Source organism: Hibiscus syriacus, unplaced genomic scaffold, assembly GCF_006381635.1.
Source record: "Hibiscus syriacus cultivar Baekdansim isolate YM2019G1 unplaced genomic scaffold, ASM638163v2 tig00112206_pilon, whole genome shotgun sequence".
NCBI classification, from domain to species: Eukaryota; Viridiplantae; Streptophyta; class Magnoliopsida; order Malvales; family Malvaceae; genus Hibiscus; species Hibiscus syriacus.
Window position 1 is genome coordinate 18479 of NW_024063267.1, and position 15456 is coordinate 33934.

At 38.6% G+C, this 15456-nt stretch overlaps 1 long non-coding RNA gene and 3 pseudogenes across 1 annotated transcript; 1 reads left to right on the forward strand and 3 right to left on the reverse strand.

The window, feature by feature from the left end:
* Nucleotides 1–617: 617 nt before the first annotated feature.
* LOC120175674 lies at nucleotides 618–2163 on the forward strand (annotated as a pseudogene).
* Nucleotides 2164–3501: 1338 nt separating this feature from the next.
* On the reverse strand, nucleotides 3502–7518 carry LOC120175679 (annotated as a pseudogene).
* A 4769-nt stretch (nucleotides 7519–12287) lies between these two features.
* Nucleotides 12288–12992, reverse strand: LOC120175678 (annotated as a pseudogene).
* A 566-nt stretch (nucleotides 12993–13558) lies between these two features.
* On the reverse strand, nucleotides 13559–14170 carry LOC120175681. The gene is made up of 2 exons (XR_005521267.1): nucleotides 14090–14170; nucleotides 13559–13898 (listed from the first exon to the last, which is right to left on the reverse strand). It is a non-coding gene; the product is annotated as an uncharacterized LOC120175681 (long non-coding RNA).
* Nucleotides 14171–15456: the final 1286 nt, after the last annotated feature.

Consider the following 15456-nt stretch of genomic DNA (forward strand, 5'->3'; position numbering starts at 1 on the left):
GGTTAACTTAGGAGGAGCTGGCATGCACATAGGAGAAGTTAGATTAACTGGGTTAATATTATTCTGAAAATTACAATAAAATTCATCATGCCAGGGTGAATATAAAAATATTTTTATTAGAATTCGTCCCGTTCCTAAATAATTTACTTTGTCCTATATTGAGCTAAATAATTAACTCAAAATTAATTCGAGATCTACAAAAAATATTACAGTGTAAGGGAAACTCATCACACCCACATAATGAGTTTTTCAAAATAATTTTTTTTTATTTAAACTCATCACGTCATCGTGACGAGTTCTAATAAAATATAGTTTTTTGTTAAAATTTATCATGCAAGTGTGAAAAATTTGAATAAAATATTTTTTATTAGAACTCGTTACATTGACATGACTAGTTCCAAGTCAATGTAATAAAGGCCGTAAATCCTTAAATAATTTATTTTATGTTGTATTGAATTAAATAATTACCTATTGAATCAATTTTGCCAATATTTAGCCCATAATTGGGCTTAAGTGTCATTGAGCTTCAAGGCTGTTGTTGCCAATGTCAGCCCACTCTAAGATCTTCGCCTCCACAAAACCCTAAAAATTTATGCCATCGTCACTGAGCTCTGTTTTTTTGTTCATGAATCCTTTGATGGAGAAAACCGGTCAACACGAACGGGGGCCGAAACTAGATACGCCGTTGCCCCTTCAACGAACCGCCGGCAGCTCGAAGCCGGCCCCTAAACGGTTCGTCAAGAACCAAATCCCTGACTCGATCCTCAACGACGACTCCCTCAATGCTGCAATTTCGATTCTCCCTCCCAACTACAATTTCGAAATCCATAAATGCGTTTGGCGCGTCCTCTCCACTGGCGCCAAGCGCGTCGCCCTCCAATTCCCCGAGGGTCTCCTGATGTACTCCCTTGTAATCTCCGATATTCTCACTTCTTTCGCTGACGTCACACACTGCTTTATCCTCGGCGACGTCACTTACGGCGCGTGCTGCGTCGACGACCTCTCTGCCGTGGCTCTTGGTGCCGATTTGTTGATTCATTACGGCCACAGCTGCTTGGTTCCAATTGAGGCGACAAAATTCCTTGCCTTTACGTCTTCGTCGAGATTAAATCAACGTGGACGGTCTCGTCAACACGATTGAGCACAACCTTACTAGTTCCAAGGAATCAATTGTACTAGCTGGGACGATTCAGTTTTCCTCGGCGATTAGGTCGGCTAAGCCCGAGCTAGAAAAACGAGGATTTAGGGTATTAATTCCTCAGTCAAAACCGCTATCAGCTGGTGAAGTTTTAGGCTGCACCGCGCCCAAAATCAGTTCCATTGCAAATGCAAATGAATACGTGGCGGTTTTCGTGGCGGATGGGAGGTTTCATTTGGAAGCTTTTATGATTGCAAATCCAGAAATCAAAGCTTTCAGATACGACCCTTATTTGGGGAAGCTGTTCTTGGAGGAGTATGATCATAAGGGAATGAGGGAAACACGGAGGAGAGCTATAGAGAAGGCGAAGGGAGCCAAAAGCTGGGGGATAGTGTTGGGGACATTGGGGAGGCAAGGCAATCCTAGGGTTTAGAGAGGTTGGAAGGTAAAATGAGGGAGAAAGGATTTGACTATTTTGTCATTTTGATGTCGGAAATTAGTCCGACTCGAATTGCTTTGTTTGAAGATTCAGTCGATGCTTGGGTTCAAATTGCTTGCCCTAGGCTTTCCATTGATTGGGGTGATGCATTTGTAAACCTTTACTGACTACATTCGAGGCAGAGATTGCGCTAGGGGAGATATCCGGATGGTGGGAGAGAGATGGTTGTGGTTCTTGTGGAAATGGAATGAGTTGCAGGGAGAGTAAATCATGTTGTGATGGCAACGGAATAAAGGATTTTCACGGTGATTATCCCATGGATTATTATGCACAAGATGGTGGGGAATGGAATTCCTCTTACATGAAAAAGTCGGCTCGTCCGGTGAGGAGAAATATTGCAGCTCCCTCCTGCAACAGTGCTGTCATTTAGCAGCTTGAAGAGACTTTGGAAACACAGTACGTGAGCATTGCTAACTCTACTTAAATGTCATTTCCATGTCTAATTTATAAGAGTTTTGAAGGACAAGATCACAGAATGCCTTATACTGCAATACAAATAGATCAATTGGAGTTAAATGTTTTTGTTGCTGAATTTTTTGTTGTTGCCACGAAGTTATCCGGTAGAATGGAAGTATTGCATTATGGAATCAGGGTTCTTTTTTCTAGATAATGATGATTTGAATATGTGCATGTAATATTCCATTTTAGGCCAATTTTCGGGTATGTGCTTCAGTTACCAGATCATTTTTATGCCTTTTATCTTGCTATTTGCATCGCTTATCCGTACTGTATATAAAATGGCTGGTTGAAATGCTGTGACGATTATGATATTGATTCTAAGATTTAAATTATAGGTTCAGATGGATGATAACAAAGAAAATCTTGTTCTATTAGGCATTGGAGACTTCAAACCATGCCTTGGCTTCGTCCAGATATACAAGTTTTGTCATCATAGAAATGCCATCTTCTGTCATTTTAGCACAGGGAAAGAAAAGCGATGTAAATAGCAAGACAAAATTCCTTGTATCAATGTTTTCGTATAGATCCTTCCTGATATCAGCATCATACTTAATAATGGAGTTATATGTAGTTTCATGGATTCCGGCAGCTGCTGTTCTGATCAGAGATGTCTGGAAGAGTATTAGGGGCAATGAACATCTCTGCTCCAATAGTGATCACTTGCCCATCGGTTGATTTCTCGTTCTGCAGTCTTGAAAGAGTACCTTCTTTCGGTTAAGATCTTCATCAATGAATCCGTAAGATCATGACCAGCAAGGTCTAACTGGAAAATTGCATGGAGAAGGGCATAACCTTCACAAATTGGCAGTATGACTCACACCATCACCAGAATCCAAGGCAATACCCATTCGAATATATGGGAATAGAGTACTATTTGAAAGGAAAACAAATTAACCATGCAGAACAAAACGAGAGATTCACGGCAATATCGAGTTTGCGGTAGTAAAAAAAATGGGAAGATCGATAGAACCAGATAATTGTTGTATCAAAAGAACTGCCTGAACAGCAACGTACATAGCACAGGCACATTGAAAGTTTCAAACACAATCTGGGTCATCTTCTCCTTATTAGCCTTAGGTTGAGTGGCGCTTCCGCGAGAAGTACTGGATGTTCTTCAGATTCAAAGATTGAAAATGGAGTATCTAAGAGATTAACTCATGAACGTTCTTAGGACACAATGGGGTCGATGCCATGTCAGCATATCGGCTAAGAGTTAGGTGGTTGGAGGGTGGTGAAATGGAGTTGTGCCTGTAGCCGACGAAAAAATTAATAGATCGGATCCTAATACATTTACGCAAGTGTTGTGAGAAATATGAAAATATGTAACAATTTTACAGTAAATAAAAAATAAAAATTATACACTACATGGATTAATCTTCAATGAATTAGTTTTACAGTAAATAACAAATGAAAAATAAGATAGCATAGGTATGGCATCAAATGTTTTTCACAATCCTCTTTGTCATCTTCACCAACCGTGAATTCGGTGCCTACTCCTTTATTGCATTGTATAGAACTATATAATTCATGTATCTCGATTCCATCTATCGACTATAGGCTCCGTTTGATAAGATCCGGTCACAAAATGACACATCTAAAGTGGTGGATGTGTCTCTCGCACCACGTTCCCAAATGGAGCATGATTGTTCGTAACACTAATACGGTAATATATATCGAATTACTTACAACGAAACTTGTAGTTCTGAATTCCCGACTTGTAAGGGAACTGATCGTAGTCTTATATCGGTGCATTGCTACCGAATGAGCTTCCTAGACTAGGGTGAGAAGCTTGATGAAGGGAGATTCGGATGGTGTGGCTTTGAGATGATTTGTATATATCTATACACTCCTCAAGGTCGGCATCGCATGTCAAGAGAACCCATTCATCATCGTCGTCCAAGTACTTGAGATCAATTCGGGTGACGTCTTTGATGTTAAAACGCCTAGCAATCTCTTGTTGCAAGTCTAAGAAACCCCAACTCGGTTGCAAGATGAACCGTATTTTGACTTCTCCAAACATAGCTTTTACTTTCAAGGTGCCTCCTGCCGGTAAATTCTGGCTGACAGTTTTCAGGAATGAAGGTCGAGTCTCGAAATTAGGATGTTCAACTATTGTATTTGGGTTTTCGGTTCTTGCAGATAGCTTCGGCTCTTCATGATTCAAGGAGTGCAATTCAGCATCACCGAGAACACTCCTCCGTGCTCCTTCGGGATCTTCCGATGCCAACCCATCTGCACTACCCAAGGCATTGATACTGATACTGTGCTGCTTCGCTCCAGTGGAGCAACAGGTACTCGAACCCGAGCTCTGGCTGGATGAGGAAGATGGAGATTTTGAAGCAGCAGCTCCTCGGCAGAAAATGCCGCTGTCAAGTTGAGGTTCAGATGGCATTGAAAGGTTACTGATCTTCAACATTGAAGATGGACAGCTGCTAGAAAAGTTAGGTGAGCTCAGTTCGGGGAAGCTTGAATAGAACGACCCTAGTTGAATGGCTCCCTCAGCACCTTGAACCGAGTCCATCACAAGTTGGAGTTTTCTTAAGGAGTGGTCTACCTTCTTAATTTTTCGAGACGGCCACCGAGTGATCCCATGTTGCCTGCATATCCTTTTGAGAGTAGTCGGGCACACTGCAATAGACTAAAATCAGTAAGCAACTCGAACGAGCATGGTACTCTTACTCTATACTGCTAATGTATGGATGCCAAGTCCCTTGTCGTTGTTTTCCGTAATTAAATTTCTCGGGCTATAAGATTTTTCCGAGAAATGAGAAGTTACCTTGATCAACAAGCATTATTTAGTTAAACAGAAATCGAGACATCAGGCAAGAATACAAGGCTTGTAACTATAATGGAATATTTTCTTACCACCAATACTCTTAGCAGCATCTTTAAGACTCCTGCAAAGTACTGCCGAAGATCCTGCAAGCTGATTGTCTTCTCCATCTTCTTTCGTCTCTCTCACCTGTTTTTTACCTGCTAAAATGTGATGCTGACCAGAAAAAGAGTCGCTGCCACCCCCATCGACAGTACCGCGGTTCCGGAATTTTGGTTAACATGTCCAAAATCCGAAAGTACATGCTTATTGTATAACTCTAGCTGCGTCTCTTCCCAGTGGGTTGTCACCTTGAATTTCTCTTTCGGTTCTTCCTTTGATATTCCCACGAGACAGAAACACCTTTACCCTTCTTTTGGGCCTCCATCATGTGTGCAATCCATGATGACTCCTGGAGAGTTCTCTTTCGACGAAGAAATCCTAAATTGAGTTTCTTCTTTGTTCGATCTCGAATCCGAGGAAACTTCCATTTCCTTAACCGGAAGTATCACTTCTTCCTCAAGCTCTTTGTCCACAATCACGTGCCAGCTCTGGCAAGCCTGTTGCATAAAACTGGACAATGAGTTCAGCGTATGCTTTTGTGCTTCGCTGTCACAGCAATCCTTCGGCAAGAATAATTCCAAAACGAATGCAACCGATCCTGTAAAAGTGCTTTGTAGCGGGACAGCTACAGCAGCACGCAATCCGAACATCCTTGCATGGTGAGAGAGAGGATAATTCGTCTTACTGAAGGCAGTTATATCAGTTGCAAAACATTGCTTGTTTGTCGTGAATGCTCTGCCAACTATTCCTTGGCCTTGGAACAGGTGATGTTCGGAGCACGCTTCTAGGAAGCCCGAAAGACCTTCATCAGCCACGAAGCAAGCGGAATCCAAGGTGGAAACGCAACGATAAAAGTTCTCATCAGAATGTCGGCATCCACTTTTACCTTGATTGAGGCACGGTGCCCATGTTAGAGCCAAAGGCAGCATATATCTCTTGCAGATGGATCTTAGAACCTCGACTATGTCAGGCAATGCAGCTTGATACAGCTCGTTACGAGCCTGTGAAACCAGATGAGTTGTTTTGTCTCAGAAAGGAACAATAAAAATTTCAAACAGTCGAAACTATAGGCTTAAGATGCCATTGTCTTTACCTCAACACCAGGTGGAGTAAAGCCGTGTGAGCTCCTTAGATCAACGGCCTGCGAATAGATACAGTTTATTTAAACCATAACAAGAGGATAGAAGAGGGCCCTATAGGTGACAGATGAGTAACATAATAAACAAATACATGACCATTGGCTCTTCTGAAAGGGTTTTTTTTTATGTATTTAATTTACTTTTCTAAAAAAATGAAAAGTCAATTACTATATATGGATGCAACAAAGTTATTATAAAAATGAAGAAAAAATGAGAAAAACTAAGGACAGTTGGTGCATTAAAATACGAAAAATCCGTAATGGACGACTATGAAGTATGGCAGCAGCACAACACATCACATACAGAAAGCAATCATAGAATCAGAAAGATGCATAAGTAGAAACAATCCGAATTTAGCAGCTACAAAGATGTCTACGATGCTAAAATGACTCATGAGGTATATTCGAAACTTCCGACTAGCAAACTCTCCTGAGTTAACGGCTAAAGGATCAGAATATCAGACGATAAACAGAGAACATGGAATTATGAAGGAAAAAAGAGGAGACCTCAAGAGCTTTGCAGACGTGTTCAAGTTCCGGGTGATAATTGATCTTTTGAGTAGTTGTGACGACCTCAACAACACCCAAGCAAGTCCCTTTTCCCCTCTCGAAAACAGGAAGAGCAAGAGATCCGCCAACATTGTACTTTTGTGCGAAACTAATACGGGGATATTCGTCGCTTCTGAAGAAACGAACATCAGGTGTCCACTCAGGTAACTTCCCTAAAAAGACACGGCCAGGCAACCCAACAGATTCCTTTGAATCCTCCTCGGCTGGGAAGTTGTAGGATTTGGAGACATCTCTAAAGATTTCGAGACTCTTGCAATTTGTATTGAGTGAGTAAGGCTGACCCTCGGTCGTAAGAACATGCTTCCCTCCTCTTTTTACAGGCACCCAGATTTGTATAAGGACATCCCTATCTTTTGTAGATTCCTTCAAATATCCAATAGCCTGCATTAGTCTCTCTTTCACAGATGACGAAGAACCGGATTCCGCCCTTGGTCCTATCCACCATCTATTCCCCAACTCGGTGCCTTGGACTACAAAACTTCCGGGTTGTGGCATCAAAGTAGCGTTTCCAACAGTTGACCAGTTTTCCGATCGACTTCGAGAATGTCCGGAACCATTGTTTCCACCTGACCTTGATGCATGCTCTGAGAAGGGTCATTCAGATTCGGACCACTAGATGTTGAAGGACCAGGCTGCATAAAGTTGAACACATCTCTAGTCTCCAACCAGCATCCTTCAAACAATAGTTCATCCATAAAATCGAAATCCATGGAAGCGGCAGCATCGGAGAGGTTCCCGAATGTAGAATTCGGTGCGAATCCGCCATCGCCTTCCATGTCGAGAAAATGATTTCGGAATTCGCTTCTAAACCAGAGCCTATTAGCCTATATTACATTCCAATTGCAACACTATCATGAACCGAAACAAAGAAGAAGAGTGAAGATGAAAAACAAAAGATGAATTTCCCAGTAAAGATATTTTCCCCGTATCCAAACACCCAATCTGTCCCAAACTTAGAACAAATCATCCAACATCAGCTTCCGCATGCAATAATCGCAGGCTTTGAAACAAACAACAGATTAAAGAGTAAAACCCCATAGCTTAAACACTCTTTTTTGCTCACAAGTTCCAGATTTTACAGTTCAATGAAAAAGAAAACAGACAAATAAAGACGTAAAAACAAAGAATGAGATGAAAGCTACTCACTTTACAAAGAATCTTTGAGAAAAAAAACCCAGTTTTGGTTCTTTGGCTGTGCACTGTTAGAGTGAAAGTTCCCTTGTTTTACACCAAAATCAACAAAAACACACAGAGAAGCAATTTCAATCAGTGATTTAATCATCAGTTCTTGATGGTACCCTCGGTTGTGCCTTTATATAAACTACAAATCTCAAGCCATGCGCGTGAAGAATATTCTCTCGATGAAAAGAGCATAGGGCCCCGCTTCAAGAGTCAAATAAGATATTCTCATTTCTAAAGATTTAAGATTCCAGTGGTAAGAAATTTGATAGTAAATTTTTATAATAGAAGAAAAAGTAAAAGTAAAAGAACTTCCTTTTCTTGTTTAAAGATCCGATTTTTATCAACTCCGAATATGATCCGACCACTTGACTCAAAAGGATCTTTCCATGATTAGTAAACCCCAATTGGAAAAGTTACATGTGATCGAATCTACGAAGGGTCAGTTTCATGTTTTCATGCAGAAAATAGTTAAAGCTCTTCCCAAGGTGGCTCTCAAGATCTCGGGAGGCCCTGGGGCATGGCTCAGTCGTCCTGTTTTCGCTCGAGTCGCCGCGTCCGAGAAACCGAGTTAGCATTTAGCCATTGAGTTGTGATTTTTAAACGAATTAATTATATGTTAATGGTTCAAACGTGGAATCCTCCTAGGGTTCCTTAACTGTGATTGCTTGAGGAGAACAGGCAGGGCCTACACCTTGTTGCTTTCTCAGGGAACAATTAGCAGGTTTTACCTATGAAAAAAAATGTACTTTTTCTCAAATCTCAAAGCTTGATGACCTCATAGAGTTGATATAAACAATGGATCATATAAGCTTAGGCCTGTAAACGAACCGAACGCACACGAACGGAGGTATGTTCATGTTCGTTCATTTAATAAATAGACGAACATAAACGAACACGAACATAAACGAACAAAAATTTTTTTGTTCATGTTCGTTTATTAAGGAATATAATATGTTCATGTTTGTTCATTTAATAAATAAACGAACATAAACGAACACGAACATAAACGAACACGAACATAAATGAACACGAACATAAACGAACATAAACGTTGGAGACCCTACCTTCCATTGTTCTTTCATGAAAAATAGTCGACAATGCAAATAACCAAATCTACAGTGATAAATAGCGTAAGAGTTTATTAGCAGTGATGAAATGTTTGAAGATATCAAATATTTTGATCGATCTTTTAAAGATATTAAATTATTCACACAACTTTAATTTAACACTATAACATTTATCTTAGTGGTCCATGATTACATATGAACAATCATTTTTCGCTATTACACTCTTTTCAGAAATTGCATAGAAACATTTGTTTGTTTTCTGGCAAATTCTATATATTTTTCTCTTTATTGATGCTCATATACTTCCGATTGTTACCTTTATCTTCCCATCTATTTCTAGAAAGAAGTATGATGTTTTCTTGAGTTTTAGATGTGAAGATACCTACAATAACTTACATATCAACTATTAAGCCAAATAAAACAGAGAAAGAGATGAAAACAGACCTGTAAAACTTCATATTGCACTATAATATAACTTGTTTTGAAGCTTTCAGCGATCGTCTCCACTCTCTAGTGAACACTAGGGTTTGGGGAAAAAAGGGGAAATGAATATAGGTGCGATGTGCCTCACATGTTAACATATTGGATTTAATCTCCAAATAAAATTGGGTTAATTATGGAGTTGGTCATCAGAATATCAGATTAATTAATATTTTAAGATACTTACAAATTGGTCACCAAATTGATTTAAGAAGATTGAGTTAAACATAAAGGAATGAACATAAACGAACATAATCGAACGAACATAACAAACATAACCGAACGAACATAATCGACGTTCACGAACGTAAATGAACGAACGAGACCTATGTTCATGTTCGTTCATTTAATTAAACGAACAAAAAATATTGTTCATGTTCGTTCATTTAATAAATAAACGCACATAAACGAACTTCCCGCCGCACGGTTCACGAACGGTTCGCTGAACGTTCAGTTCATTTACAGGCCTATATAAGCTGATTATGTAACATGAAAACGATGTTCTATTATATTTAATTACTTTGATTAGTCATCGAAAGTGAAAGAAAATGTTATGTTAATCCATCTTCCAACCAATTACTTCCATCCACAAGTTTTAGTTGCTGATTTCATTCACTAAAAAATTGCACGCCCAAATAATTTTTTCTTAAATTATGATAGATTAAATCAAGCAGAGTTTTAAAGATAATAAACTTTAGGGTAAAGTACAAAAATGGTCCTTCAACTATATGACATTAATTTGTTAAGTCCCTCAACTATTAAATGTTACAAAATGGTCACTGAAGTATTCAATATGTACCAAACTTGTCGTTTTCTATTAAAAAATAATGGTAGTCTGAGTTGGATGTTAATATGTTGTTTGAGATATGATAGTCGTTTGAGATTCTGGGATCATATTTATCATATCTCAGACAACATATTAACATCAGCCCAGGTTGTCGTCAATTTTTTAACGAAAAGGATGAATTTAACATAATGAATAGTTTGGCGATTATTTTGTAACTTTTAACAATCGAGGGACTCAACAAAACACTCTTATAATCAAATGATCATTTTATAACTTTTAATAGTCTAATGACTTAACAAAGCAACATCATATAGTCGACCATTTGTATATAAAAAATTTAAAAAAAATGTGCTTGATAGAAAGCAAGGACGGACACATGGTTTTATATTAGGGGATGAATTGAACTTATAAACTTCAGTGGAACAAACTTAAAGTTATAAAATTCTAGAGGGACGAAAACATATTTAATAGAAATAGGGGAGACGATCTCCTCCCAGCCCCACCTAAGATTGGAGGGTGAATTGAAAATTCTAAGTCACTTAGCTACAATATGATGAAATAATAATAATATAGTCAAGGCTGTGGATTGCAAAAGCAATCGGAATCAATGGCAGATACTGATCATTGCTGATGTCTATCCATTATTCTGTTTATAGTTGAAACAGAGATTCTTCTGCTGGTAAGGGAAGATTTTTTCCTAAAATATTATTTATATCGATTTATTACCTATGAATTAAACACTTATTATGAGAGATTATTTATCTCATTCCATTAAACTAATTGATAATTTTTTCTAATATTGATCGGTGGATATTGAAGAAAATCCCATGCAGATTATTGAGTGTTCACCCACATACATCTGACGTGGGTTGAGTTGGAGAGAAGATGAAGATAAAGATTCCATCAGAACTTATATAATATTTACAAATATATCAGATGAGCTTAGGTCATGACATGACACACAGTTGGTTAGCAGTTGGGGCATTTGAAATTTTCAACTTATTTTTCTCATTTATAATTTAACTTTCTTTATATTTCCCAGGTGATTAAATTGATAATTCTATGGATATTTTAGAGTTAATTGCATCATATGTCCTCAAATAACGACTCTCATTTTAAATTGGTCCATAAACTTCTTAATGTTTCAATTTCATCCCGAAACTACGACCCTCTTTCTAGATTAGTCCCTAAACTTTTGAATATTCTGATTTCATCCCCAAATCCATCCATGCATGTAATTATATTCATCATAAATTAACCTAAGATTTGTTTTTCTTCAAACATATAACAATACAACATGGCCTAACGATTTTATGAACAAGAATTTTGATCGGTATATGCGTATAGTATGGGATGAAATCGGAATGCTCGAAAAGTTTGGGGACCAATTTAGAAAGAGGGTCATAGTTTAGGGATGGAATTGAAATGCTCAAAACTTTAAAAACTAATTTAGAATGAAACTCGTAGTTTAGGGATGAAAATAAAATATTTAAACGTTTAGAGATCAATTTCAAATGAAGTTAGAGAACATACGACACAATTAACTCTTATTTTAAAAATAACCATATTTTAAAAGTATTATAATTAATTCGTGATACTGACTAAAGTTTAAAATAGCATCTCAATAATGTAAAGAAAGAAAAGATTTTTTTTCTGAGGTAAAATATTCTTCTCCACTTTACAAACAATATTGAATGATTTGCTTCATACTTTTATATACCACTTTAAAGGATTCATAATATTATGCAAATTTAATTGACTGTTTACATTTTTATCATTTTATAAATTAAAACAGATACGATCTCAATGGTAAAGGAATGATTGTTATTCTTTAATGTTCCACGTTCGATAGTCAGTTAGGCCAAATTAATATTTTATTTATAATCGATTTTTAATCCGACCTGACTCTGAAATAAAAAAGTAAACAGATATGAACTGAAACTATTATTCAACAATTCAATTTGGACCAACATAAATACACTATCAATTATATCACTCACTATACAGAATAATTCTAATCCTACATTACACAAACCCCATTTAAGTTCAACAGAGATGGCTGATAAAAGAACTTTCAAGCGTTCATAGACTTGAACTCAAATCCAAACCTATGCCTGGAGAATAATATGAGGAAGAAGATGAATCGTTTTCAGCAGGTCCAGCAGCAGGCAAATTTAGGTCCAAACTGCTGCAATCTTGCCTTGATTCGATGAGGTTCGGCCCTAGGTTTGAAGACGGCTCATCGGCTCCCAGTGGCATCTTTTGCCCACCCAAGACTTGACCACTGGAGAATACCCTCAAGCAAATGCTGCACTTGTGGCCCAGAAACATCATCAATTTATTCTCGTTTTCTTCCGCATTTTCTTTCGCTAATCCAAAGTCCCCGATGCATTCTTGTACATTCTTGTGGCTTGCCCTGTGGCCACCCAACGCTTGGTGGGATCCAAAAACCTTCTTGCAACTCGAGCATTTGAACCGGAAGTTGGCGGGATTTGACCCGAAATGGTGGGTTCTTGAACCCCGGGTTGATAACTTGTACCATTCGCTCTCACTAACGGCAACGGTACCGTTAGCCAACATCAACAAGGACGCTGCATAACTGATCCTCCTCAGTCATCAAGGCCAACGTATTCTTGATGCTTGGGGAAAACAGGACGACAATTCGGAGGGGGTTGATTCCACGCCATTGTCGTTCGGGTGACACCGCATGTGTCCGAAAAGTGCTTTCCAAGACCAGAACTTCTCCCGCACGCACTACATGCGGAGTGATATTCGGTGCATCAGGGTTGGGTTTTTTGGTATATTAGGCTGGAAAAGGAGTCGAACAGGTCGGAAATTGACCAGTGTCGATCTTAATCAATTGGGTCCGTTTCTTCTGGTGATCCGGATGATATTTGACTACGTTACCCACGAAGAAGCAATCCAGCCAGGATGGTACGTTGGGTAGTAGAAGAATGGAATGAAACCCCGGATCATTGGAACCAACGTTTTCGTTTTCTCGAGACAGAAGCAGAAGGGATGAAGCCAGGAGAAACAATGAAGAATTGAAGAGGGAAAAAAATGCAAAACGTGGTGGAAGTATTGCTTTGTAGGAAATGTCGTGCCAGCAGTTACTAAAGATTAAGAGGGACAAGTTTTGAAATTGGGCGGGTTTTCAGTTAGATGTTGGAACATGGGGTGGTTACCTTGGCCTTAGCCAATTACCCTGGATTATGCTTCAGTGCATTTACAAAAGTAACATCACTAAATATCTTTTTTCTATATATATATATATATATATATATATATATATATATATATTTTTTATTCTTCAAAATAATATATATCAAAAGAAAAAAAAAAGGACAGACAAGGCTTAGCAGCAGCAGCAGCAACTCAAAGGATCATTTCAGCATATGTGACAATACAGTTTCGAAGTCGATACGATCCTTAAGCTTTTGTCTAGGAAAATACATGGAATATCGAGTTTAAAAACTACACTAAGTTATCGCAATAGCCTCCGAATGCAGAGAAACTAGGGAGGAAGGAAAATCTGAACAAGTCTGCACTTTTGTTCGACGGCTTTCTATTACAACTTACAACACTCATACCTGAAGATCGCCTTTTTTTGTATGATTGGTCCGGTTGATTGCAGGGTTGTGCTTTAGCCATCTTCATAATTTTCCCAGGACATTTAAGACGGCAGCACGCTGCAACTCTTTTGCTGCGAAACAGGAAGGAAAAAACGTTAAGAGTTAAATTCTGCTGTACCATAAAACGAAATATTAATGCCACTAATTTCATGCCTTAAACCATTTCCAGATAAATTACCAGCGCTCCGAGTCTCCGATGATGGTATGTTATTATTTATAAACATGGTATACAGCATATAGATACACAGCACACGGAAATTACCTTCCTCCAGTGAGAGCTGAATTGATCTTTTTTCGAGTTCAACAGCTTTACTTGGTTCAACTGCAGAAAGCGATCGAAGCACTGACAACACAACATCAAACAACTTTAGAAGTTTGTAAGAATTTTAAGATCAGAGTCGATATGGTAAGAAGGATTCACTAAGCTAATAGACATACTCTGCGCGTAATCCTCTAAATCGGACTGGTCCAACTTTTCAATGCATCTGCAAATTGATAATACCGTTCTTCAAAGTGAAGCTTTATAGTTCCCTTTGGACTATCCAAGCCAGAGGCAGCAGAAACGACTGTATGCTGATTGGATTCTACAGGTGCTAATCCAGTAGCAGGCTTTCCGGGAGGTAAAGGCATGGAAGGTTTGCAAGACAAAACTTGTCGAGGATGCCATCTGGAGTGGTGCAAATGCCTGAAAACAAGAAACTTTAGGCTCCTTTATTTCGGGATTTTGTTGGTTAATTCCCTCTACTTGACTAGCATGCTTAGGCCGTTGGCAATTATTCATGTTGCTACAGTTGAAAGCACAGTTCTTCCCTAGTTCAGCTTCGGGTTTTCTACGGACATAGACAAGATGCCCGCTTATAGAACTAGTGCTTGGTGATTGGCAGTGCGAAGGACTCACAGGGCATTCGGGGATGGTCTCTTAGTTCCAGAAACCTTAGTAGGATCAGTAGCTGGTCCTCTGTCTTTAGAAATCGAAGAGCTTCCCGTAGAGTAAGGCACAGTTCTATGTTCGTTCTGCAGATCTCTCAATGGCTTCTTCTTTGCACCAACTAGAGGTTGTTTATCACATGTGGCTGAGTTGTTTTCAGGATTCCGCAGTCCGTATTCACTGATTTTGGGGTCTATTGTTTGTTGTCCCATCTGGTGATTTTAATTCTGGTAACAAGAAGACCAAGACCATGATAATATAAACCAAATTAAAACGAATGATGCAGTTCTTAAACTAAGAAGGAAAAAGAGATTGTTGGAGTCTTGGAGATATAATTTTTCAACCCGATTGACCAAATATAGCTTTTTCATGGAATCTAATGCATACTGCTTTCCATAATTGACCAGCAAGAACCCAGACCACTAAATATATTAACATTAGCCTTTGGCTTAAATGGAAAATAACTGTTATATGAAACTAGGCACCCTACAGCTGTAATCATTACCCCGATAGTAGATCACAATGGAAATTTTATCGGATACATTAAAGCCAAGCAAAAATGGCGTAAATACTAGCAACAAGAGACACATTTTGTCAGCCATTAATTCACACAAATAAGTGGTAATACGACTACCACACAAGACCACCAATGTTCTAAATTGGCCAAAAAGAAAATCCTAAGAACCAAATTCTAAAGAGAC